The following is a 23,605-nucleotide window of genomic DNA, read 5'->3' on the forward strand; positions in this document are numbered from 1 at the left end:
TCAAAAGCCAGTCTCTCTCACCACCAGACATTGGTCCAGTAATAGATATTACCTCACCCACCTGTCTCTCTGATATCTTTGGACCATCACGGCTACACCACCACTGCACTGAACTTCTACAAGTCAGATTTCAAAAGCACTAAGTGATCTTTAAGCATCTAAAATACCTTGAACAAGTCTGGCCTTAAGCACCATATAAATGCTGGATGATATGATGCCAACAGAGGCCCTGAAGGAAAAGAGAAAGGATTGATAGACAATTTTTTAAGCCCTAACTGGCTATAAAGAGATGAAATCACTTCTATGTAAGAAGAGCTGTATAAATTTAACACACAGAGGGAAAAAAACTTGAATTACATATCTGAAGTTGTTATATCTGTATGTTTGATTCTGAAGGTGAATGATAACCATGCATCACCAAGAGAGAAGTTTACATAACTACTTTTATGCATCATTTAAATAGTAATGTGACAGTACGGCTTTGAAGCTTCAGTCCTGCAAAGATGTATGCTCATGCTTAACTTCACTGTGTGTTGTTAGTCATGGACTGCATGGATACAATGCATCATACACTTAGCTGGGACTACTCAAAGTGTGCAAAGTACATGCATAACTACCTGCAGGATCAGTGCCTACATGTGTGTTAATGCAAACACAATGTTATATATGGACTCTTGTTAGTCTTCACTTCTGATGTAGGATCATTTGTTCTGCTATCACCATTTTGTCTGTGGCTAACTTTTTCTAGGCCACATAACATTTATTTTACTTGTCTGCATTCTAACACTTCCTTTATCAAAAAATTATCTAAATTATGCCTGCATTTGTTTGGGCATGTATATTCATACATGTTGTCCTTTTCACTGAACAGTTACTTATGAAAAGCTCTCCATGGTATGTCTCTATTATAAATAAACTAAGAGAGACATCTAGTGCTTAAAGATGTGGATAGCACCTTAAAACTAACACGTCCAACACTTATTACTGTAGCTTTATTCTAACTGGTTAAAAGCACAAATATGTACATTTCTGTACCGTTCATATAGATTGAACAGCTCAGAAAAGTTTCCTTTTAGCATTAAGTAGGTATTTGAGCTGTGAGCAAGTATTCCCTATAATTTGAATGGGGAATAAGAGTAGTACTGTTAATACTTTGTCCCACAGAAACACGAACTCTACTGTTAATGTAAGCATTACTTAAACTGATCTGTGTATTGCACACAGTCATGAGACTTAACACGTCTAAACTGGTCACTGCTATCTAATATCACATCAGTGACGATGATGAGACAACTGAAAGCAAATAGGACCTAATTCAGCAATGCACTTAAGCATTGCTTAAGTCTCACTGAAGCTAATGGGACATTAAGTGCTTTGCTAAATGAGGACCACCTAGAGCAGCTGCGTCAGCAATTTGGTGAAGTGCTGCAGCTGCTCTGCTTTCACAGCAATGGAGGCACTTGTCCCAAAACAGTGCTCTGAAATGAAGTAGGTTTCCCTACCACTTGCAGCCTTCTCATGGCTGCCACGCCTGGGTAGCACTGTTTTGATCCCTAATGTTATCCCTCATAGGCTCAATGAGCCAAAACCTCACATAAAAGGGCACCGAAACTATCACTGCTCATAGGCAATAGCTGTACCTGTGGACAAGATATACAGATACCTCACACTCTCTTTCCTGGCTGGAGGGGAGGACGTCATCCTGCATGACCCCTGCACAACTCTCCTATGTAAACCCCTTTTCCCCTGGGTCCCACATGTGGATCAAGGATTTGGCATTCAGTCTTTGAGAAAAGATGTTCCTCTGGAAGAAATCTTCTGTAACAATGCGTTAATATTTATTATTCCTGTGTGTATCAGTTCATCTTCTCCAACAGCTTCTGCTGTCAGAGAACAACCTGAAGTTCACAGTTGGGAGGGCACCAGGCTTGGCAAACTGGCATTGCTGTTTGTGAAAGGAAGCATGCCTCCCGAGGGGCTTAGACAGAGAAGGCAGCCATTATCAGAGAGGGAGAAGAGTAGACTCAGAATACTGATGCCCCCTTGACTTACACACCATGCTCCTGTGGAACACAGGGGGAGCAGATTTGGTTGAAGAGCAGTGGGGAGAAATGAAGATATGAGGGAAGCAAAGGTCATGCCTCCTATACTGGCCCCCATGCTCTAGGAAAGGTGTTCACTGCCTAGCAGGAATGCTACAGCCACAAGGATCCTCGTTCCATTAGAACACCTCTCCCTCTGAGGAGGGCTACAATCTTTGTCATTAGGGGATGTAGCCAGGTATGCCACACCATTGTTGGCTTGCCAATATTTAACCAAGTAATGGGTAAATGAAGCAAACAAGATGCTTCAAGTGGTTAAAAGCTTCAGTGACTAGTAAGATGCCCACTTTTTAATCAAGTCCTTAATCAAATCTCCCATTCAGGTCTATGGGAGTTTCCCCTGAGTGAAGCCCAAGTCTAGAATGTTTATCTTGAGTCTGAAAGGAGCATACACACTGGGGTGAAATGGCTGAGCAGCTGACTCTAATGCTGAGACCTGTTTTTCATGAGCTACTGAGTAGTTTTCAGTTGTCTCATGTTGAACGAATGGACCTTGAGTTGCTCTCTCCATAACAGCCAGCACATCTCAGCCACATTAACCTATAAGGAGATACAGTCATCTTATTAGTAAATTCTGCAACTCAGCAGTAATGTTGATTTATGTCAGTGGCTCTCAAACTTTTTTACTGGTGACCCCTTCCACGTAGCAAGCCTCTGAGTGCAACCCCCCCACCCCGCCCTCCGCCCTTAAATATATAAAAAGTGTTTTTAATTTATAACACCATTACAAATGCTGGAGGCAAAGCGGGGTTTGGGGTGGAGGTTGACAGCTCGTGACCCCCCATGTAATAACCTTATGACCCCCTGAGGCATCCCGACCCCCAGTTTGAGAACCCCTGGTTTATGTCTTAGTAAGGAGATGAGCAATGGGATTTTTGAAACCTAATTGTTGGTGTCACCCCGTGGCAGCTTCTCCTCCAAGCTATTGGCCAAGTACAGGTATATGCCACATCCAGTCTTTCAAGCAGGTTTATTCTCTTAACACTGGTGAGTAAACAAATGGAAAAATCTTCACTCGCTCTTTTTTCCTCAGACTTCAGGGCCACTCCCGCCAGGGATCTCTGCACTCCTGCTCCCAGTTCTAGCTAGATCTCCTACCTCCCTGGAGCACCTGGCCCCTTGTTCCATGGACTCACCACAGGAGTTAGCGCCACTCCTCTGTAGCTTCCCTTCCCCAGGCACAGCCTACTCCAATCTCTCCTTCCTTTGCCTGGCCTCTTGCAGCCCCTTTTATTTGGCTGGCCTGGGCTCACCTGTTATGACACAGGGAAGCTGGGCCCAGTCTATTCACAGGAACCAGCTACCCTATGACTACTGGGAAATCAGACAAATAAAAAGTGAATTGCAATAATAAAAATTGAGGAAAACACAATACTTCCATCCCTTGAGTATATTGTATTAAGTTTTACTATATTCCTCTGATTTAAACATGACTGTTTAATAATCTGTTGAGCTTCCCATCATTGAGACAAGTGCTATCAGCCAGTCACTAATTGATTAATGCTCTTCTGTCATATTGTCATTGAGGCAACAACTACAAATTGTAAGTGCATGGGAGGGAAGCAGACTAACCAGAGAGAGACTGTGCAATATATGAAGCAAAAAAGTACATCTGCATGCAGACTGTGACATACGACAGAAGGGCATTTTTGCCATCAACAGCTGTTATAGATGTCACTCCTAAATGTTGTGAGGAGCTCTGCAATAGTTGATTAAAAAGGATAAAATCTAATGAGCTATGGATACAAACTCATTAGTGTTTATCGAAATAGGAAAGAAACCAGAATGGATGAAAACTCTTAAAAAATTGTATCAATTTTTTAAAAGAAGTCAGTAATTTATATTTATATGTTGCTAGTTCTTTACTTTTTTCTCACGTTGTGGTCTTAAATTGGTAGAGGGGATGTTTTGTACATATTTCTTCAATTACTTTCCTGTTAGTAGAATTTCAGATTTTACTTAGAGGTATTTATCTAGGAAGTTTCACACTGATCTATGCTAAAGAAGACAATCCCAAGGTCTCATTAGCTTTCTTACTGTGAAAACACAAACATGTGACTGATTAACCAACAGTCTGTTCTATATTTGCAGCCAATTCCTCCTTCCAATACACTGAACTTCTACATGTCAAGATGTGTTAAATACTTCAGCCGGTCATCAGGATTTTCACTTTGAAGTCAATGGGACTGGTATGCCTCACTCAGGTGCTTTTGAAAATCCCACTATAGTATGCCTAAATGTGGAGCTTGGAGCCTAATTTCAGGGATGCATTTCTGATGGAAAATGGGAATATTTAAATTTTGCCAAAAAATTTCCATTTTTCCCTCAACAGAAATTCAAATGACAGCTCTCCACCTGTCCACCTTGACGGCTTTTGTCAAGAGCCCGGGTGCTCAACCTCCCCACCTCTGGGGTCCCAACTCTCTGCCTCTCCAGCTTCAGAGATTGGGAGGCTGAGAGCCCCAGTTCTCTGCCTCTCTGGCACTGGAATGCTTGTCAGCTTCATTTTCTGCATGACAAAAGTGAAATTGATAAGAAGAGCCTTCCAGGCCTACAGCTGGGAAGCCAAAAAATTCTGTTTTGGCTCTCCCAAAGTGGAATTGAATTTGAAATCCTTTCCTTTAAAAAATTGTGTTTTGTTTTGTTTTGTTTTTCAAGAAAAGACTTCATCCCAAATGGGGACAAAGTAAAAAATGCAAGGTTTTTCCACGGGAAGAGATTTTCATTTTCCAACCAGCTCTGATAATACATTTTTGCAATTTTGTGCCAATAGAAAGTTTTTAATAAAAATACTCTTTACAGCAAACACTTGTGCTTATAGTTAAGTAAATACATAAGTAGTCCCATCAAAGTCACTATTCACGTGTGGGACTATTCACTGAGGAAAGTTACATACTTGCTTATGTGTTTGCAGGATCAGGGTATTACTTTTTGCTATAAAACAGGAGAAACCCTGGCAGTAGTGGCATTAAAAAAAACGTGAATTAATTTAATTTTAAAGCTATCCAGGGAAAAATCCATGGCTGGAAGGGCTAAGGAGAATATTAGGAACAAAATAAATCCAAGAAATGATATAGGCCCATTGCTAGATGAAGATGGTAAAATTGTTAATAATGATACAGAAAAAGCAGGAATGTTCAATAAATATTTTTGTTCTGTAATTGGAAAAAAGCAGGGTGATGTACTCATATCATATGATGATGATGATGAAATACTTTCCAGTCCATTAGTAACCAAGGAAGAAGTTAAAATCTACTAGGGATAAACATTTTTAAATCAATGGACTTGGCTAACTTACACCCGAGAGAGACCATAAAGCACTGGCTGATGAGATCTCTGGCCCACTGATGTTAATTTTTTAATAAATCTTGGAATACTCAGGAAATTCCAAAAGATTGGGAGAATGGTAATGTGCCAATATTCAAAAAGAACAAGCAGGAAGACTTGGGTAAATACAGGCTGGTTAGCCACACGTCAATTCTGGGCAAAATAAAACAAGTTGATAGGTCATTCAACTGATAAAGAATGGAGATATAATTAATGCCAATCAGCATATTTTATGGGCAATCATTCTTGTCAGACAAACCTGTCTTCACTGTTTGAAGAGATTACAAACTTAGTTGATAAAGTTATCTGCATGGATGTAATAGACTTAGACTTCTGCAAGGCACTTGCCTTAGCATTGCATGACATTCAGAATTTTAAAAATAGCATTATAAAATATGAACAGGGCACCCAGTAAATGGATTAGGAAGTAGCTGACTGGCATACCTCAAACAAGTAATTATCGGGGGGAATCACTGAATTGAGAATGTTTCTAAGAGCTGTTGCCTGACCTATTTATTATCTATTAACTATATTGATTGCTGAAGAATTCCTGATTAACTCTGAGGTTTGATAGGTTCTTGTTCCAAGATTAGTCCCAGTATTATTAAAATTACTGTTCAGTTGGGAAACCTGAGGTGCATGGTTGCAACACTCACACCTACTGTTATTTCCTGGTCTTGTCTGGGGGCAGAGAGGGAATGGGGGCAGAGCCGGGGGTGGAATGAAGCTGCAGCTGGGGTCCGAGCTGGTCTGTGAGCAGAGAGGGAATGAGGGCAGAGCAGGACTGGGTGCTGAATGGGGTTGGAAGTGGAGCGGGGCTGGAAGTGTGATGCTCCCGCCCCCACCCCATGTGGGGGCTGGACCTCCCTCTCCATATGCTGCCCAAACATTCCTCTGTAGCCCCCTAGAGGGGCATGCCCCACCGTTTGAGAACCACTGCCCCAGAAGAGTATTAAGGTTTTTTTGCAACTGCATCACATGTTGGTTCATATTCAATTTGTGATCCACTATAACCCCCTATAGCAGGGGTCCCCAACCCCCGGTCCGCGGCCCGGTACTGGTCCGTGGCCTCTTAGAAACCGGGCCGCGAACCGACCCAGTGGAGCTTCCGCAGGCATGCCTGCGGGAGGTCCAGCTGAGCCGCGGGACGAGCGCTCCCTCCGCAGTCGTGCCTGCAGGAGGTCCGCTGCTCCCGGGGCTCAGCTGGAGCTTCCGCAGGCACGCCTGCGGGAGGTCCACCGGCTCCAGCTGAGCCCCGGGAGCAGCGGACCTCCCGCAGGCACGACTGCGGAGGGAGCGCTCGTCCCGCGGCTCAGCTGGACCTCCCGCAGGCATGCCTGCGGAGGGTCCGGCAAATGAAACCGGTCCCTGGACCTACAAAGGTTGGGGACCCCTGCCCTAGAGTCTTTTCAGCAGTACAACTCTCTAGCCCAGGGGTGGGCAAACTATGGCCCAGGGGCTGCATCTGGCCCTCCAGACATTTTAATCCAGCCCTCGAGCTCCCGCCGTGGAGCAGGGTCAGGGGCTTGCCCCATTCCGCACAACTCCTGAAAGCAGCGGCATGTCCTCGCTCTGGCTCCTACACGTAGGGATAGCCAGGGGGCTCTGCACACTGCCCCCACCCCGAGCGACAGAGCAGCACTGCCTCGCCGCGCCTTCGCGTAGGAGCCGGAGAGGGGACATGTTGCTGGTTGTGGGAGCTGCTTGAGGTAAGCACTGCCCAGAGTCTGCACCCGTGGCCCCCTCCCTCACCCCAGCCCCCTTCCCTAGCCCTGATCCAGCCGAACCCCTTGGTCCCAGCCCAGAGCACCCTCCTGCAACCCCAACCCAGAGCCCACACCCCCAGCCGGAGCACCTACCCCGTCCCGCACCCCAAACCCCAATTTTGTGAGCATCCACGGCCCGCCATACAATTTCCATACCCAAATGTGGCCCTCAGACCAAAGTGTGCCCACCCCTGCTCTAGCCTGTTATTTCCCATTTTGTAGTTGTGCATGTGATTTTTCCTTCCTCAGTGTAGTACTTTGCACTTATCGTCATCGAATTTCATCTGGTTGATTTCAGGCCAATCCTCCACTTTGTCAAGGTCATTTTGAATTCTAATTCTGTCCTCCAGCGTGCTTGCACCCTTTCCAGCTTGGTGTCATTCTCAAATTTTATAAGCATACTCCATTATTCAAGTCATTAATAGAAAACACCAAACAGTGACAGACCCTGCCCAGATCACTGCCCCCACCTGCTAATTTGACAATGAACCATTTATAATGACTGAGTATAGTTTTTCAACCGGTTGTGCACCCGTTTTATAGCAATTTCATCTAGATGACATTTCCCTAGTTTGCTTGTGAGAATACCATGTGGAACTGGGTCAAAAGCCTTACTAAAATCAAGATATCAAATCTACTGCTTCTTTCCTATCCGCTAGGCCAGTAACCCTGTCCAAGAAGGAAATTAGATTGGTTTGGATTTTGTTCTAGACAAATATTGGCTATTATTTATTACCCTATTATCCTCTAGGTCAGGGATCGGCAACCTTTGGCACGCAGCTCGCCAGGGTAAGCACGCAGGTGGGCCAGGCTGGTTTGTTTACCTGCCGCGTCTGCAGGTTCAGCCAATCACAGCTCCCACTGGCCGCGGTTCACCGCTCCAGGCCAATGGGGGCGGCAGGAAGAGGCACGGGCTGAGGGATATGCTGGCCACCGCTTCCTGCCGCCCTCATTGGCCTGGAGTGGCGAACCGCGGCCAGTGGGAGCTGCGATCGGCTGAACCTGCAGACGCGGCAGGTAAACAAACTGGCCCGGCCCGCCAGCGTGCTTACCCTGGCGAGCCATGTGCCAAAGGTTGCCGATCCCTGACCTAGAGGATATTAGGGTAATAAATAATAGCCAATATTTGTCTAGAACAAAATCCAAACCAATCTAATTTCCTTCTTGGACAGGGTTACTGGCCTAGCGGATAGGAAAGAAGCAGTAGATTTGATATCTTGATTTTAGTAAGGCTTTTGACCCAGTTCCACATGGTATTCTCACAAGCAAACGAGGGAAATGTCATCTAGATGAAATTGCTATAAAACGGGTGCACAACCGGTTGAAAAACTATACTCAGTCATTATAAATGGTTCATTGTCAAATTGGAAGGTGGGGGCAGTGTATCTGTGACGAGCCGTGTGACAAAGGTTGCCAACCCCTGCTCTAGGTGATTATTAAACAATCAGTTTAATAATTTGTTCCATTATTGAAGTTAGGCTGATTATTCTGTAGTTCAGCATAGAATCATAGAATCTCAGGGTTGGAAGGGACCTCAGGAGGTCATCTAGTCCAACCCCCTGCTCAAAGCAGGACCAAACCCAACTAAATCATCCCAGCCAGGGCTTTGTCAAGCCTGACCTTAAAAACCTCTAGGGAAGGAGCTTCCACCACCTCCCTAGGTAACCCATTCCAGTTCTTCACCACCCTACTAGTGAAAAAGTTTTTCCTAATATCCAACCTAAACCTCCCCCTCTGCAACTTGAGACCATTACTCCTTGTTCTGTCATCTTCTACCACTGAGAACAGTCTAAATCCATCCTCTTTGGAACCCCCTTTCAGGTAGTTGAAAGCAGCTATCAAATTCCCCCCTCATTCTTCTCTTCTGCAGACTAAACAATCCCAGTTCCCTCAGCCTCTCCTCATAAGTCATGTGCTCCAGCCCCCTAATCATTTTTGTTGCCCTCTGCTGGACTCTCTCCAATTTATCCACATCCTTCTTGTAGTGTGGGGCCCAAAACTGGACACAGTACTCCAAATGAGGCCTCACCAGTGCTGAGTAGAGGGGAATGATCACATCCCTCGATCTGCTGGAAATGCCCCTACTTATACAACCCAAAATGCCATTAGCCTTCTTGGCAACAAGGGCACACTGTTGACTCATATTCAGCTTTTTGTCCACCATAACCCCTAGGTCCTTTTCTGCAGAACTGCTGCCCAGCCATTCGGTCCCTAGTCTGTAGCAGGGCATGGGATTCTTCCGTCCTAAGTGCAGGACTCTGCACTTGTCCTTGTTGAACCTCATCATATTTCTTTTGGCCCAATCCTCTAATTTGTCTAGGTCCCTCTGTATCCTATCCCTACCCTCCAGCGTATCAACCACTCCTCCCAGTTTAGTGTCATCTGCAAACTTGCTAAGGGTGCAGTCCACACCATCATCTAGATCGTTAATGAAGATATTGAATAAAACCGGCCCCAGCACCGACCCTTGGGGCACTCCACTTGATACCGGCTGCCAACTAGACATGGAACCATTGATCACTACCCGTTGAGCCTGACCATCTAGCCAGTTTTCTATCCACCTTACCGTCCATTCATCCAGCCCATACTGGCAAGAATACTGTGGGAGACTGTATCAAAAGCAGATCCTCTTTATTCTCCTTTTAAAAGATAGGTGCTATGTTTGCCCTTCTCAAGTCCTCTGGGACCTCACCCATTGTTCATGAGTGCTTAAAGATAACTGTTAGTGGCTCTGAGATTGCTTCAGTTAGTTCCCTGAGTATCCTAGAGTGAATTTCATCAGGCCCTGCCAACTTGAAGACATGTAATTTACCTAAATATTCTGTAACCTGCTCTTTCCTTATTTTGGCTTGTGTTCCTTCCCCCTCATTGTTAATAATAATTGCATTAAGTATCTGGATAGCATTAACCTTTTTAGTGAAGACTGAAGCAAAACAGGCATTAATCACTTCAGCCTTCTCCATGTCATCCATTATTAGAAGTTTTCAAACTCTGGCGTGTGCCCCCTCCCCAAGGTGGGGCATGGAGGAATGTTCAGGGGAGGCAGCTCCACAGAGTGGGGCTCAGAGAGGAAGAGCCACATCCACCCTGACTCACCGCAGGAGACTACTCAGCCTGTAGGTCAGCGTCAACATCCACTATGGCCATGCCAATTTCCGCTCCCAGCTGGCTCTGCCTCCAGCAACTCTCATAGGTGCCTTTCCCCACCCTGAAAACCAGAGTGGGGAAGGGCATGTATTGTATCTATTTTTGTTTGGGGAGGAGCACAACCAAAAATGTAATTTAAAATGGGGGGCTCAGGTCAAAAAGTTTGAAAACTGCTGCATAATTAGCTGACTTTCCTTTCTAATTAGAGGATGTATACTTTCCTTTTCACTTTCCACATTCTCTTGCTCCTAATGTATTTATAGAACCTCTTTTATTGTCTTATGTCCCTTGCTAGGTGTAACTCATTTTGTGTCTTAGCCTTTCTGATTTTGTCCCTACATGTCTGTGCTATTCTTTTGTTACTCCTCCTTAGCAATTTATCCACATTTTCACTTTTTGTAAGATTCCTTTTGGATTTTCAGGTCATGAAAGAGCTCCTGATGGAGCCATATTGGCCTCTTACTATTCTTTCTATCTTTCTTTTGTATTGGGATAGTTTGCTGCTGTCTCTTTGAGAACTGGCCAACTCTCCTGAGATCCTTTTTCCCTTAGATTTTCTTCCCACTGGGCCTTACCTAGTTTTCTGAGTTTGTTAAAATCTGCTTTTCTGAAGCCCATTGTCCTTATTCTGCTGCTCTCACTCCTTCCTTTCCTTAGACTCATGAAATATATCATTTCATAATCACTTTCACCCAAATTGCCTTCAACTTTCAGATTCACAGCCAATTTCTCCCTGTTAGTCAAAATCATGTCTAAAATCTTACCAGTTTATGAGGACCTCCAGAACCTTCCAAAGACATGTCTGAAATCTCAAGAGCCTTTTCAGGATCACACTAAGGCTTTTAAAGCATCCTCATTCAATCCTGAGGCACATTGAAAAGAATTCTGGGATAATGCCAATGTCCCAAACACCTAATTGCCAACCCCACAAAAGAACTTCCAGGCACCAGCCTGCCCCAGAAACAATGATCTGCATTGAACTGTTTTCAAACATTGCATAGCAGATGCAGTCATCTCTTATCCCTTTAGAAGAAGAAAAACAATGCACAATGTGACCGTGGACACCAGATGCAAACTATGGACCACACTGTAAATCACCTTGATCGTTTTCCAGTGACATCTCAGACTTGCATCAATCTACTCCCAAAGTTAACCACTGGATTTGGTTACTTGAACGCTGCTAATCACCTCTTGCCATATGAAAGAACTCTAAAATGATTGTCCCCTAGTTACTTCCTCCATGTTCTGAAACATAAAGTTGTCCCCAACAGCTTGTAATAGAATACTGAGCACTCACAATGCAAATTTTCAGCCATAGATCTCAAAGCACTCACAAAGAGACTATCCAAAGTCACAGAGCGAGGCAAAGATGGGAAGAGAATGCAGGTCGTCCGCTGTGAGATCTCCATCTCTAACCACTAATCCAATAGCTATCCCTGTAATATTTTCCAGTTCTTAGTTACATAGCACAGACCTTGATATCACTAACTGGGGACTGACAAATGATATTGGAGCAATGCTTTCGAAAAGCATTTTGCCATTTAAAAAGTATCCAATTTAGACACATGACTGAATACAGAGGTTCGCTCGGACAAAGCCTTTCATATCTAGGGCTGTGGCTCAAATGTAAAGTAGGCTGGGAATAGTAGACGTGGGCACCATCTTATTGTCCTATTTGAAAGAAGTCGTTTCAGTCCAGTCCCTGACCAGGTGTCTACACCCTAATTTATTTTGCTGCCTCTTGCTTTCCTCTTGAAACCTATATTCAGCAATGTGCTCTCATGGCTCTTCCTTAAAGTAAGAACAATTGCTCCTTATTCGCTCCTCATTCCTACTAACCTCACAGTAACTTCATACCAAAGGTGACTTCCTTAAAGTGATCCTGCTTCTTCTTCTCTGCATACCATTGCAATGCTGTTCTCATCAAGGAGTCCCTCTGATTGTGCCTTAATTCCTCTTCCGTCTGGCCAGATATTAATGGATAAGAGCTTTTTAAACAAAGCAAAAATATGTAACATGGAATAAAAAATCCCTTGTTGGTTACAGTTCCCACTCAGTAAGCAAATGCATGGCAAGTTTGCTTTGTTTACTATCTGCAAAACAAGAGAGTATAAGCAGAGCTTATTCTTGCTATTTATAAACGAATAAAAGATGCATATGACCAAAAGGATCTAACAAATAATTCCATTAACCTCCCTGCAATACGAAGCAAATATCAGGACCACCCGGGGGGGGATGGGGGGGGGGGAGAAGTGAGGCAATTTGCCCCAGGCCCCGGGCTCCACAGGGGCCCCCACAAAAACAGCCAAGGCTCCCTCCCCTGTCCTGGCCCGACCCCGCCTCCGCCCCTCTCCCGGAGCCTCAGCGCATCCAGGAACGTCCCTGAACAGCTGCAGCGTGGCTCTGGCGGGGCCCCTCAGCTCCGCTCCATTCAGAGCCGCGTGGTAAGGGGGCGGGGCTGCGAGCTCCAGCCAAGCGGAGGGAGCTCAGGCCCCGCTGGAGCTCGCAGCCCCACCCCCTTACCACGTGACTCTGAGTGGGGAGGAGCTCAGGAGCCCCCCCAGAGCCACGCTGCACCGCTGTTCAGGGATGCTCCTGGAGGTGGTGCACTGAGGCTCCGGTTGAGGCGGGAGCCAGGGGCAAGGGGCTGGGGGGGTTGGATAAGGGGCAGGGAGTCCCGGGGACAGGGAGGAGGCAGAGGTGGGGGCTCAGGGGACAGGGAATGGGGGTTGGATTGTGGGCCTTCCGGGGTCTGTCAGGACTCAGCGGGTGGGGGGGGTAGGGGTCGGGGCAATCAGGGGACAAGGAGCAGGGATGGGGTCCCGGGGTGGTGGTTGGGGGGAGTCTCTGGCGGGACGGTGAGGGGACAAGGAGCAGGATGGGTCAGGGACTCTGAGGGGGGCGGGCAGTCAGGGGCAGGAAGTGGGCAGGGGTCAGATAGGGGGCAGGGCCAGGCTTTTTGGGAGGCACAGCCTTCCCTACCCTAACGCTCATTCAGCAGTTTGAGGCTTGCAGAAGAGCCAAGCTGTTAGCTTTTCCATTAGGGCTACCATCCCTTTCACTTCTCAAATGCCAAATTATAGTCTATATTTAATTTCAGTGCCATAAGGAGATTCATGTCAGGGGACGGTAGCTTCATTTAAAAGTAGGCACTGGGGGAGGGATCATATGAGAAGAGCAATATCCTCCACCACCTACCTCCTTCCCAACCCTACCAAGGAAGACCCCCACTCCCCTGCATTCCCTGAGGCTTCAGAGGGGTTAATTCAGTGGTTCTCAAACTTTTGTACTGGTGACCCCTTTCACATAGCAAACCTCTGAGTGCAACCCCCCCCCAATTGAAAACACTTTTTAAATATATTTAACACTATTATAAATGCTGGAGGCAAAGCGGGGTTTGAGGTGGAGGCTGACAGCTCACAACCCCCAGTAATAACCTCATGAGCCCCAGTTTGAGAACCCCTGGGTTAATTTAATTTTAGCACCCTGTGTCCATTCACATGCATGTGCAATTTTGAGCATTTCAGTTTTCACAACATAGGCTCATCCCAGATTCTGGAACAAGCTCAAATGCTCACTTTGTGGTGTATGTACATAAGCTATACTAAAGACAAACCCACAGTAACCATCTCCAGTTTGTGAGGGACTCCATGGAGCCAGTCTCTAGGAAACAGATAAATGCATGGAGTTAAGTTCATTAATGACTAGTAGCCAGCATGGGTAAGGAATGGTGTCCCTAGCCTCTGTTTGTCATCCATTGGAGATGGATGGCAGGAGAGAGATCACTTGTTCATTACCTGGGCTGGATGGACCTTTGGTTTGACCCAGTATGGCCATTCTTATGTTCTAAGCTAAATGAACCCAAAGTTATGGAGACAGATATGAGTCAAGAAAGCCAGCAGAGTATCAGAAACCTGGAAAAAAAAATCTCTGACTGGATGGGCTCAGGCATTTGGTCACAAGCTGAGGTGGTTCAAAAGTTTTGGATTTTTTTTAAGCAGAATTTTTTATTGTTTCTTTAAACAATCAAACACAGCAAGCAGCAAATATTTGACCACACACTTCTGAAACCCCAAACCATATTCAGGTTTTGGCAGGCTAATTTCAGCTTTTCAATTAAAAAAAACCACAACAAATTTTGAAGGAAAACAGACATTAGCCGTGATTTTTTTTCTGTTTTTTAAAAACCCCTAGTTTTCGATCCAAAAAAAGTTGACAGAAAATATTTGTCCAACCCTTTTAATGAGCTTTAGTGCCTTTTAGCACCAGCTGATTCTGAGAATCAGTGATACCTTGTAAAGAAGTTCTCTCAAAACTGGGTTTGTGCCGAGATGCGGAAGGTTTATTTTTCTCAGCGCCGCCTGTGGGGGGGAGCAAGTGGGGCAATTTGCCTCGGGCCCCGCAGGGGCCCCCATGAGAATATAGCATTGTATAGTATTGCACATTTTTTTATGGAAGGGGCCCCCGAAATTGCTTTGCCCCAGGCCCCCTGAATCCTCTGGGCGGCCCTGGCAAATATTGACAATATTCATAAAATATTCATTTTAACTACTGGTCAGGTGAATTTTAGCAATTATTTGAGACAAACTAATGGAAACAAACAAAGAGCCGGACCATCCAAAATACAAATCTGGACCATAACATCATTAACAATCTATGTTGCTGAAACTAGTAACAAATCAGTGTCACACGTCAATCAGCACCTCTCACTGCATTTAGCACATTGTAGTCTTAAAGTAACCTTTATGTGGTGCCAAATTCCACCAGCAGGTGTCACCTTGCATGAGCTTACATACATCAAAAGATAATCTGTTTAAATAATAAAATGTTAAAATTATTATTTTTAAAGACCCCTCCAACCCCTTATTCATTGCACATACAATCTCACTGCCACCCCATTCTAAAATCTCTGCCTCTCTCTTTCTCTCGCACATAATCATTGTCAGGAGTTACCCAGAGGCTGTGGCTCACCAGCTGTTCTCCACAGGACTGTATAAACTGAAGTCCAGCCACTTTTTTTTTTTTAAGTCTATTGTTTGTGATGCTGCTGAGCAAAACAAAAGCAAGATGACTGCAGAGTCATCTGTCTGGGGACCCAATAGCACACAAAGTGGGAACTCAATGCTATAATGTACAACCAAATCTTGAAGTTCTCTGAGAGGGCAAATTTGAATCCTAGATAAAATGAATTATTGTTTGATTGTTCCAATTCCCCTTTAATCAGGGGAACATACTCCCAATAACCAACTGCACACAGAAAATGCCTATGTCCACAGAAAATGTCTATGTCCACAGAGAATACAAAATCATTTCAGGGACATGTCTCAGACAGCAAGAAATGGCTGTAGTGTCATAAGCAATTCTGCAGAATAATTACCAATCAAAAAACTACAGACAGCAGCAAGTGGTTGCCAAGATCCCACTCAAGAGTTTTTAAGGTGCCTTACAAATGTGCCATACTCTTCCTTGTTAAGTATATCATCTGACTAACCACATGTCACTTCACAACAACATTAATTAGTTGTGTTGAGGTAGTGCCTAGGAGCTCCGGCCATGGACCAAGGCCCCATTGTGCTAGGCGCTGTACCAACACAGAGCAAAAATACAGTCCCTAGGCCTCAAAATAGAACCAGGTTGTGAGATTTATGGTACATGCCTTTGACTTTAGTTGGGACTACTGACATGCTTAAAGCCAAGCATGTGCTGAAATACCTTGCTAAATTGAGATCTTAGGGGCAGATTTTTAAAGGTATTTAGGTGCTTAAAAATGCAGACAGGGATTTTCAAAAGAACATAGGCCCATAACTCCTATTGATTTCAACGTCTTAAATAATCCAATTGGTTTCAAAAGGATTTAGGCACCTAAGCACTTCTGAAAAAAAAAATCACACTAGGCACCTAGTTTCATCTTTAGGTACCTAACTATCTTTGAAAATATGACCCTTGATCCTCGAGGCAATTTAAAAAAAAATGGGCCTGATTCTCCACTCGCTACTTTGGCTAATCTCCCATTGAACTCAATGAGATTCTTGCCATGGTGGGGAATGCATGATAAGGCCCACAAGTAGATTAATCACCCCCAGAAAAGCCCTGCAAGGCAGATGAGTATGATAGTGACACATTAACTGAAGTAATGTTAAAATAATTGCTTTTCTGACACACCAGGTTTATAACATGAAAAATCCGACTGATAAGAGTTCCACGCTTTTCACACTGAGATCATCAACCTGAAAGAGGGACAGCCTCTGCAACCAATGGGGTGGGCTCAGCACCCTTCAGAAACAGTCCCTATAAAAGTAGATCTTCTGAGGGCAGGCATCTAACTTCTATTGAAGCTAAAAGAACAAAAGAGCCCCCATGATCAGAGTTCATTGAATTAGGCCTCTTCGTTTATGCATAGCTACTGTATGCTTTCAGTTGGACCAGCAATAATATCCATATAAACACCGGTTTTTAGGCTACAAAGTCTGAGTCACATTGGCTGGGGCCTGTGGTTTACATTTTCAGTCCAGATGTGATTTTCTTTTCTTCACCAACAATTGCTTCAGTTTGTTTAACAGAATCTGAGAACGACAATGTCAAAACAAATCCACTGATGCTTCCCTCACTTCCTGACCACTCCTGCAGTTGTCCTACTCACAGAATTACACTGAAATAAATTCAGGACCAGCCTCCGAAAAATTCTTCTATTTGGAAAATAAATCTTGAAGTCTATCTACCTAGCTATTTATAAAGCCCCTAACCATCATGCTACCCAGGCAGCGCATCCTAGTGGACTTAATCCCCTTGAGTGGGATTAACCCTTCTGGAACTAACCGACCAGAGAGGTAATTTATTGGAAACTGCAGGGATGATCAGGACCTAGTGTTTTCAAAGGTACTACCATAGTGTTCACAGTTGTTCAAACGAGCTATGTTATTGGAAAGTGCACATTTACAGACCTATGTACATAGATATTTAAACTAATTTGCTGTATGAAGCAGTTCTAATTTTGCAGCTCAACAGCTTCCAAACTGCAATATTCTCAGATACAAGGGCCAACATTAGACTAGCCCAGGGCAGAAACAAGGAGCGGCCCCCCACCCCACCGCCCGGGGCCAAAGCCCGAGCCGCCTGGCGTCGCCGCCCGGGGCCAAAGCCCGAGCCGCCTGGCGTCGCCGCCCAGCGCCAAAGCCCGAGCCGCCTGGCGTCGCCACTTCCCCTCCCTCCAAACTTAGCTCCATGCCACCCTAAGGAGCACGCCCCATAGTTTGAAAACCTCTGATTTAAAATGATTTATTTCCACTTTTACAGATTAAATGACTGTAATGCTCACACTACATTTACCCATAGTGACTCTGTAGATATGACGCAACTTAGCTTTGCAGGGCCCCAAGCAATTGCCCTGCTTGCTACCCTCTGATGCCGGCCCTCTCTGTGACTTGGCCAAGCCATCAGAATTGTTACAATTAAAGCAGCTCATCTGAGTAGTTCTGACATTTATCAAATGCAGGGAGTCTTGAAGACCAAATACTGTTTTTCGTTGGAAAACAAGCAAGAACAGGAGCAAGGAACACCCACTGCACAAAAAAATTATAGCAAAATATTTAATAACCATGTGATTTTACTGTACAGTAAGAGCAGTATGTAGGAGTGCAACAATGGCTTTTGTTGGGGGTCACCTTCAAGATCAGATGACAGGACTATTCAAGTGAGTAAGGCAAGCAGAACTTCACCCATTTTTAATATAGTCTATCACAGACAATGTCTCTAAACTTTTCCAGTGAGGCTTTGGAGCCTTCAGAAACAAATGCCTGCAGCAACTTGATCAATGCTGCTTCTGTGGGAAGTTTTGGTAGAGACACTAATGACATTTGCTTCCAGCATTCCAGGATTAATTTATAATGAAAAAAATCAATCTCGGGCAGAAGAGTAGGTCACACATAGGAAGATAGATTTCCAGACCATCAGCTTAAATAAACAAACTCATAATACTTACAACTTATACAGTGCTTTCCATCCTCCTCACTGATCACTTCAGGTGTAAGGAGAGATCTCCTCCTCCTTATTGACTAAGGCCCTGATCCTACATGCCTGTATGCACATAGTTAATGTTACACACATGAATACTTCCACTGGCTCCAAAGGGAACACTCAGGTGCATAAAGTTAACCATGTGTTTAAGTCTTAGGTCACAATCCTACAGGTACTTAAAGACCCTCACTCCCCTACTTCCCCAAATTTTGTTTTGAAAATTAAGCAAGAAAAATAAATGTCATTATGAAATGCTTCACCCTGATTTTACTGACTATTGATGTTTACTATAAAGATGAAGGCCAAGATTTTCAAAAATAGGAGCCTCAAGTTAGACTCTCAATAAATGATCTTCCAGAGTGCCTTGCACACAGTACCAACCATGGAAAACAACAGAAGTTATTAGGTGCTCAGCAGTTTTGCAAAATCAGGTCACTTATTTAGGAGCCTCTTTTACTATTTCTCTACAGATTGTTTAGTAACACTGCGATTGGAATAGTTAGGACAGTGTATCATTTGGGGTGGGAACTGTTTTAATGAAAAATGCTATGCACAATTGTTGGGACTGTAGAATTAATGTTCTTGATATAATGAAATCACACAGCTTGTAACTTGAAGCATCTCTGTTCCTGAAAGGTAGGGCCTGTGCACTGCTATTGATATCTCTCTCTCTCCCCCCCCCCCCTCCCTCTCTCCATGGTCTACCAAGTCAAAGTTACCTTTCTGGTCTATTTGGCAAAATAAAATCTTGGCCACCCAGTAGAACACAAAGATGATTTCTACATCAAGGTCAATGGAAAGATGCCTACTAACCAACATGGTCTTTGGATCAGGCACGTGATCCATGAGGTACCCTAACAGACTTTCTAATACCCTCTATTAGAATCTTCAACCAGCCTCTTTTGATATCTACTGGGGAAGCTGTAGCCCAGTTGCTCTGTTTCAAAACTTTGCCAAATGGAACCAGCTGGAATTTTCAATCTAGTCTGAATTAAGTCCATGGAGGAGTCTCTCCCCTTCCCCTATATTGTGCTTTTTATATATGTTTATATAAAGGAAATTGATTTTTAAAGACGGATGAGCTGAGGTGGAGATGTTCATATTCGCACCTGCCTCTACATAACACCAGACTGAGGAACAGAATTCAGCTTTTTTCACTTCCACACCAGGCACAGTTTGTATCCATTTCTATGGCTCTCATCATTGTTTCCAAGCATCCATCTGACTGCTGAGCCAGAACAGCAATAGCTTGATGAGAACTCTCTCTCTAGACCAGGGGTAGGCAACCTATGGCATGTGCCGAAGGCGGCAAGCGAGCTGATTTTCAGTGGCACTCACACTGTTTGAGTCCTGGCCACTGGTCTGGGGGGCTCTGCATTTTAATTTAATTTTAAATGAAGCTTCTTAAACTTTTTAAAAATCTTATTTACTTTACATACAACAGTAGTTTAGTTATACATTATAGACTTATAGAAAGAGACCTTCTAAAAACGTTAAAATGTATTACTGGCACGTGAAACCTTAAATTAGAGTGAATAAACGAAGAGTCAGCACAGCACTTCTGAAAGGTTGCTGACCCCTGCTCTAAACTAAAAATTCTTCCTTTGAAGTTGGAGCAAATTTAAAAAACAACCCTTAAATTTTCAAATATAAACGAATTACAGAATAAGTTACTCCTTCAGCCACCAAAACATAAAGAATTTCATTAAAATATAAAAAAGATGTTTTATGTTTACTAAAAAACAAAACCAAACCCCACTCCACATGCTGTTTCTGTGTTTCTCCTTGCCACCCCATCAGCTCTAGCTGACAGTCCCTGGACAACTTCTGGCCATGACTCAACCCCCATGCTTTTCTAGGGCTGGGGTTCTCTAATGTTTTCTATCCTCCTTTTGACCCTAGCCTTAGCCTTGATAAGAGTAAACTGTTCTTGGCCTGGCCAGAACTAGCTAGTGGATATTCCCCAATAAACAGCTTTTCCACTGTTTCCTCTGGGCCTCTTATCTGTGTCTTTGTTTTACCCCTTTCCTGCTTGGTTCCCCTAACAATCCTTTTAATCTAACCCCATAGCAAGGAACCCATCATAAACATACACACGGGCTTGTACCATAGTCATTAAAAAAATCAGTACAGATATTTCCCAGTTTGTCACACTGTCTGATGGTCTATACACAAGCTATTGGCAAAGATACAGTAGTTTGGGCAAGTCTGAGGCCCTCTGCCTAGCCATTCAAGTTGTACTCCTTCACTTTGATTCTGAGTTGTGCCTGTCAGGATGGACAGCTTAGGAGGGTGGAGGTGGGGAGATAGTGGTGGTAAATATGACTTCAAAGCACCATTGCTGCTTCTGAATTTTGGGCTTGCCTGGAGCCCTTCCCAGCTCCCATCACCTGTGGCCACTCTAACTTATGCTGGCTTCCCCCAGCCACCGTGGGCTATTCTGCAGGCCAGAGCACAGAGTGATCCAGCAAAACCCTACCCCACCCCTAGCATGCCCCAGGTGCTGTGAGGTGTGGAGGGGAGGTGGCATAGGACTGGACTGGCCCAAGGAACCCCCTTGGGGTCCAGCAGTTTTCTGTCTTCTTTACCCCAAAGAAGTGGCATAAAAGGGCAGCCCAGAATTAGAGTCACTGGCTCAGGGTATAACTTCTATCCCTCCCGATACCTCCCCAACCCCATCTGCTCTAAACTCCTCACACACTGGCCTGGGAGGGGTTTATTCTCACCAGGGTGGGAGAAACACTACATATGTCTAGAAATAGCGTGTGGCTCTGTGGAGGAAAGAGTGACTGTAGGGTGCCACACAGAATGAGGTGATGAACCTTTGATATGCCCCAGTCTGGATTGTGATGAAAATCTGAGCCCCCTGGAGAATGAGAATGTCTCAGTAGAACACCACAGAGCTGAGGCCTTGTCAGTCATTATGTGAACCTCATGCTAATATTTCACCTCCTGGCCCTTTTGACCTGGAGTCTCCCAGTGGCTGGAGGTTTAGCTGCATTTTTTAACTGGCCAGGGCCATTTTAGTCAGTGACAATTTTGCCAAGTTCAGGATCTGGTCCCTGAACTAGAAAGATGAGAAGAGGATCCTAAATCTTCACAATCAGAGAACTGTGTTCCCCTCCATTACACGGCCAGAAAGGCAGCAGACAAGTAGGAATTAGGACACAAGGTGCCCTAAATCCACAGGAGGGTGGAGTGTCTTCCCCAACCCTACACACTCCCCTCTGTGCCTAGTCTGCACATTCACAGCTCCACAGATGTGGGGGGATGAAGCAGCTGGTCCCCAAGGGGTGCTCTAATAGAGCCCTGTGGCTTTCTGAGCAGAAAAAATCCAATCCATAGCTCCTGCTACAGACAGAGGATTCAGAGGTCGAATGGCTCCTTAGGGAGCTGTACCTCCACTGGGAAAAGGAGATACACAAAGAAGTGCAGTGGTGCAAGCCCTCTGTGTTGAAGTTCCAAGATCTGTGGGCTTGGCCCTTGGTATTCATCAGTATCCTGGGGCTCTGTGGAGTTGGGGGACAGACATCCGCCCATATTTGTGGCAGTGATAATGCCTCCCCACTTCTAAAAAGAGGGAACAGTTCCAGATACCACAGGCATTGGGGCTATTAATATTTTATCTTAGTTCAGCCTTCAATCATCATAAATATCATCTTACTGTTTAGCACATATATAGTCCATTTGTGTAGCATGAGAAAAATCAACATACTGTAACTGTAGTCTAGACATTGATAGCTGAATTTACCCTGGTACAACTGCACTAAATTCAACAGGGTTAGGTATACAGGGACAGATTTATCCCTGGTATAAATTTGGCCTAACTCCCACTATGTTTTATTTTAAAAAAGAAAAGAGTTGATGTAGAGGAAAAGATATATTAAACTCCATTTGCAGCTCATAACGTAGGTATTATACATATACTCATACATACACATGTAGCAAGTCTTCAGTTTTCCATTGCAAAAATAGAAAACCCATGTTTACACACAGAGTAATTTCACAGAATAAAGAGCAGTAATAAAAACAGAACTCTTTCTTTCACAAAAGTCATATGATGGAGTAAGGTATGACTAAAGTTGCATAACATATTAAAGCAAGGGGAGGCATAAAAATATATAAACTCCTTTTCAATGTCCTCAACTTTAATAGTAAATGGAACATGTGCAATTTTCAGTGGCTACACTCCAGAGTATCGCTCATATTTAAGTAGAGCATAAGTTCTACATATGAGAGACTTCACAGATTTTTTCTAGCGCTTTAAAAAAGCTCATTGTCTAGTTTTTAATAATACAAAAAAAAATGTTTTTCCAGAACTTAGGATATTGCCAGATATAGGATTTTAAGATTTGGCCTGAGAAGTTTAAAGAAGTCCCTTATTTACAAGACATGGTATAGCACTATTAAACCTTGAAATAATTCCTACTCATTGACATAAATCCCAGTCCTACTCCAGGTCCCAAATGTGGCATTTGAGTACCTACTATAGGAGAGTTGGGTAGATGGGCTTGATAAGCCCTCCCCCTTTATAGGATGCTTTTTTCCACCAATTGGAAAATTGGTGGAAATTGGATGCTAGAACTGTATCTGTGGTTTCCTGGTCCATGCTTCAAACTAGGTGTATACACTTTTACTGGGGGATGTTTTCTCTCATTTGGTTAGTAGCTGTAGTTACTAAATGCTTGAAAGGAAACCTACTAAATCTAACATTAAAACAATGCATACACACCCCCAATGCCTCCCACATGCTATGGTGACAGGTGCTACAGAAAAGTAATGTCTAGAGTGAACAAATACTGTTAGCACTTGGGAAAAGGTCTCTTTTCCATGGCTAATTGGAATAAGCTGGTCAGACCACCACTCCAGAGAATCCTTGGTCATTTTCTTTTTAGGTCACATATTACAGCACATTTTCACACATTTGTAAGTTTATTTGAGAGCCAGGTTGTTTGTAAAGTAAACACTGCTCCTTAGGGGCCATAGGCATATTAAGTTTCATGTTTTGAAGTTCAGCCACTTTTGAATTTTACCCTGGTGATAAACACATGAGACATTTTTTTCCACTGTGAAAAATGTGCATTTCAGACTGTGGAAGGGTACAGCTGTCTCTGGCTTTGTTTACTCACAGTTTCTCTCATTCTTCGTGCTTAGCATTAGGATCTTCAGTTATCAAACTCCTTCCCAGCTCCCTCACCCATGAATCCTGCACCTCTTGCTGAGCTGCCCCTTCTAGGGCATATGGCTACT

The 23,605-nt window shown here is 44.1% G+C and overlaps 1 long non-coding RNA gene across 1 annotated transcript in view; it reads right to left on the bottom strand.

Annotated features, from left to right (window-relative positions):
• The window catches only part of LOC120395939, a 77,115-nt gene extending 53,510 nt beyond the window's left edge, over positions 1 to 23,605 (bottom strand). Inside the window, exon 1 of the long non-coding RNA XR_005592895.1 lies at positions 23,485 to 23,605. This is a non-coding gene — a long non-coding RNA (uncharacterized LOC120395939). The remainder of the gene's footprint in view (positions 1 to 23,484) is intronic.

The sequence above is a fragment of the Mauremys reevesii genome, linkage group 1 (assembly GCF_016161935.1).
Source record: "Mauremys reevesii isolate NIE-2019 linkage group 1, ASM1616193v1, whole genome shotgun sequence".
Taxonomy (NCBI): domain Eukaryota; kingdom Metazoa; phylum Chordata; order Testudines; family Geoemydidae; genus Mauremys; species Mauremys reevesii.